The sequence below is a fragment of the Magnolia sinica genome, chromosome 14 (assembly GCF_029962835.1).
Source record: "Magnolia sinica isolate HGM2019 chromosome 14, MsV1, whole genome shotgun sequence".
NCBI lineage: Eukaryota > Viridiplantae > Streptophyta > Magnoliopsida > Magnoliales > Magnoliaceae > Magnolia > Magnolia sinica.
The window spans coordinates 23,819,844-23,824,287 of record NC_080586.1 but is presented as its reverse complement, the minus strand read 5'-3'; the positions used below and the strand labels follow the sequence as shown (position 1 = coordinate 23,824,287).

General features: G+C 36.8%; 1 long non-coding RNA gene across 1 annotated transcript; it reads left to right on the top strand.

The window, feature by feature from the left end:
- Window positions 1–1,243: 1,243 nt before the first annotated feature.
- On the top strand, window positions 1,244–2,785 carry LOC131225555 (uncharacterized). The gene is made up of 2 exons (XR_009161397.1): window positions 1,244–1,599; window positions 2,493–2,785. It is a non-coding gene; the product is annotated as an uncharacterized LOC131225555 (long non-coding RNA).
- The last annotated feature ends 1,659 nt before the right edge of the window (window positions 2,786–4,444 follow it).

Sequence of the window (4,444 nt, the reverse complement as noted above, 5' to 3'; positions counted from 1 at the left end):
AACAGAACAGGTGCATGAGCCACCCAAGAAGTCTGGAAGTTGACTAAAAGAAGATACAATCTGAAAAATGAGAAAACATCCTACATTTTGGAAAACTCAACAGTAAAAGCACAACGAAAAAATCAACATACCTCGAGTTAATGACTTCAAGTAATTTACTCTGGAATTTGGATCCTAACACCTGCAAATTTAGCACCCAAAGATATTCACCCAAAGTGGCAGAAAGCTATAAAATCAGCACAGTCCCCAAAGGAAGGTCTCTTACTTGTATCTTTTCCATAGTATTTGGATCAAGAAATTTCTTTACACTCATCCAAGCCATCTTGAAAGCAGTACCAGCATTAACAATGAACATCTGATGTAATGTTTGCATAAAATAAATTAATAGGTTAAATAATTCACCAAAAAACTTTTGGAGCATGAACATTCCCAGTGACAAAAAGAATTAGGTACCTCAGGATAGTAATTCGAATCAAATTTCTGCATGCCAGCAAGGAGGTCCCAAGCACACTTTGTTAAATTTTTTGTCCCCTGTGTCTCACAAATGAACCCATGTGAGGTAAATGTGTCATCCATATCGATGCAAATGGACCCGAATCTCCAAAGAGACGAGAATCCCTCTAATGTAAAAGATACAAAGTGTATTCAAAATGCAAAAAGCCAACTGCAACAAAGGAACAAACATGCCACATACCAGGCCATGAACATCCAAGATCGTTGTTGTGGAATTACTGCACCTTTTTGCCGCAATTGAACATGCAGGAAATTTCTCATGGAAGACCCTCTCATACTCCTGTACATGATACTTAAGTAGCGATCTACTGTAGTGATGTGCATAAGCTTGTTTGGTTCAGCTTTACCAAGCCTCTTGATGTAGATGGGTCTCCCTTCTTTATCAACTCCATGGTACCCCTGAGGGTAAAAATCCAAACATTTTTTTTCATAAAAAAAAAAAAAATACGCAAGCCAGGTGCTCTCTTCAATGTATATGGCATTTCAGATGTGCATCAAAGACAACTTACAAAAGTTGGAGTAATGTACGCTCAATTTTCCTTTATGACAACATATTCTACAATCTAGTGGTAGTAATGTGTGCTCAGATGAGCATGGCACTCAACTGACTATGCCGCTATAGCAGTTTCTACAACCATGCTTTTAACTTAAGCTACATTCGGATGTGCAGTTAATTTAAATTAAATTTCAACAAGTAAGATATCCAAAATTGGATTACTCCCATTTTACTTAGTGAGTGATATGTTCCAAGTTGCAATTGCATTTATTTTAAGTTGGACTTGAAACAAAAACAATTGCAGCAATGTTGAGAGAAAACTGCATCTATAATCAGAAAATTGTTGCGATTGTTTATTTCCACTCTGTTGCATCTTATTATTTTAGTTGAAGTTCGTATGTCCAACCTTATTGTAGTTTTGCTTTGAAGAAAACTATGCTTGCATTGCAGTGTTTTAGATATTTTTTTCCTTTTCCTTTTTTGAAGTTGGATGTTGTATCTTGGATACCATTTCTCATTTTGGTTATTGGATTGGCATTATGAATGCAGATGGAAGGACAATCCAGTAATACAAGATTCGTGAATTCCCAGTATGTTTGTTATCCTTGGGTTTTCATATTACTTTATGGGAAGCCGTGTAGGCATTAAAATTAATTTACAAGATCCATGTTTGTAGTTTAAACTTTCTTGAAAAATTAGATTGTTTTGAGAGCTTATATAATCATCCCTAGAGAATTTTTGCTATTTTTTCACTTGATTTTGCAATTGATGTGGTCTACTGTCTTACAAGTTAACTAGATGGTACTTTTGCATGTATTGTTTTATCTGAGAATTTATAAGTCATAGAGAATCTGGGTGTGCATGTGTATGTCAGAGTCTATCTTTATCAGTAGAAAAAAAGTGGTAGATGGCTCTGTCCTTTTCTATAGCCACTCCCTCTGAATGTTTTAGAGTCTGTGACTAGAACATATCTCTCAGGAAGATTGGAACTATGCCCAACAGTTGTGGCTTGCAACCAGCTTCTCCTTTGATGTCAGAGTCTATCTTTTTTCTTTTTTTTTTCTCCTGCTATAAGTATCCATAAAATTACATGTCCTCTGAGATTTGGATGGTTATAAGCACAATTGAACTGGTATGCTTCGCCATACATGGACTAAAAAAAATTACCTTCCTAGCACATTTGAAGTGTCAGCTATTAGGTCCCTAATCAAACAGTTTGTGAAGAACCATGGTGTGTGTAGTGAATAAACTTGAGTGAGATGTGTTCAAGAAGGTCCTACACACATCTCACTTAACCATTGCCAAGATTCCATTGACCTGATGTTCCAACAGGTTAAAAGCAGAGTTATTTTTGTTTTTGTTTTTGGGTTCAGTCACTTTCTCGGGTTGTAATAGGGAAGATAGCACAGGGAGTTGTGTTCATTTGACACATGGACAGTCGCACACAACATTATTGCTAATGGCGAGTTCTTCTTCTTTGCAGATGCTTTCAGACAACCGAACAAGCTGTAGTTGTTCATCAGCCAAGCAAAAGTCATACCTAAATCTTGCGTTGTGACTTTGTATTATTTGTGGAACCTAATGTTGTGCAATAGTTTGATTGAGTTTGTTTTGAAAACTTTAAATAGTAAACATGTGAGATTGATTGTTTGATTGAGTTGTTAACTATTTTGTTGGTATTATGGCTTTTATGATTGATTGTTTCATGAGTGGATTGAATGAATGGATTAGTAGTTTAAATAAATATTTAAAAAAATTAAACATTTTTAGCCTCAATTTGTAACCAAGGCTTGGATTTAGCCTTGGTTGTTGAGAACCAAGGCTGAAATTCCCGTGGCTAAAGGCTTTAGCCTCGGTTGTTGAGAACCGAGGTTAAAAATAGATTTAGCTTCAATTGGAGGCAATCGAGGCTAAAATTTGGATTTAGTCTCAATTGGAAACAAGTGAGGCTAAATCAAAATTTAGCCTCATTTCGAGAAAACTGAAGCTAAAAAGGTTTTTTTAGCCTCACTTGAAGAACGGACGCTATAGAAGTCATTTTAGGCTTGGTTGCTAAAACTGAGGCTAAAGCCTTTAGCCATGGGGTTTCAACCTCAGTTTGGATAACTGAGGCAATACTGAGGCTAAAGGCTTTAGCCTCAGTTTTTAACCTTTTTAACCTCAATTTTGAACCGAGGCTAAAGCCCCCTTTTCTTGTAGTGGTCCATAGCTCATGGGGTGGACGTGGACATGTTTGGCCTTGCCCTAGTAGTAACTTGGAAACTCAAGCCCGTGAACAACACAAATGTCTTTATCACAGCTATCATCTCCCTGGATAAGAGCATTCTCTTGCATGATATCAAATTGTCACAATGATTACTAGCGACGGAAATCCGAGACCGACCCGTATAGGGGTAGATCGCGGAGAAGGCCCACTTGGGTTTCGTCTAATCATCACAGTCCACCAGCTTTTACTCTCTACATCTGTGGAGAAAGTGACCCATAGAAAGAAACTGAAAGCGTTCTCACTTACATGAAGGCAAATATTACTCACATTCAGGTGGTCCACACAAGGAGTGGATAATATTCAAGTCCAAACATAAAATTTTCCTTGCTAAGGTGGATAAATCGAGGGAATGATACGTGACATTTCACATGTGCTTCCCTGGGTGTGGATTCTTTATGGAACAGATATTCCTGCCTAACCATCAAATGGAAAGAGTGTGAAAGTTAGGTGACATTATCAACGAAAATAAGACTATTTTACTCAATAAATTACAAAATAATAATAATAATATTCATAGGGATGTTCTCCAATGACTGTCAAAATAATGATAGTAATAATAATAATTTAGGAATATTGTTGGATTTTGTGGTTATCCAGATAAATTTCAAGAAATGCACACGTGCGAGACACTTCACTCATCATCATGCATGTGGCACACGTGTGAGATCCCTGCCATCCAAATTCTAGGACACATCAAGGATTGAGCACAGGCCGAAAGTGATAGTGATCATGCGACCCTTACCATCCAATAGGTGGCCATTAAATGGGCCCCAGAGCTTCAGCTCAATAAGTGCGTAGTCTAATAAAAAGGGACCCGTATCCACTTCAATACCTGTTTAAAGCAGTGAGCAAAACACCCAATTGTATGGGCCCACGATGTTGAGTAAGAGGTCACCACAATGTGGTTTATCTTTCAACAAACCTTCTAATCAGGCCTAAATCATTCAGATGAAGAGAAGATACAAAAATCATCATGATAATAACAATAAAAATTAAAAAAAAAAAAAAAAGATACAAAAATCATCATGATAATAACAATAAAAAAAAAAAAAAAATTTTAAAAAAGAAAAAAGAAAAAAAAAGAAAACACAAACTCAGCTGGGGCACACCCTATCAACTTATCTGTTTTGGGAGCAATGTTCCCATTGATGGGGCCCAAGTGAGTTTTT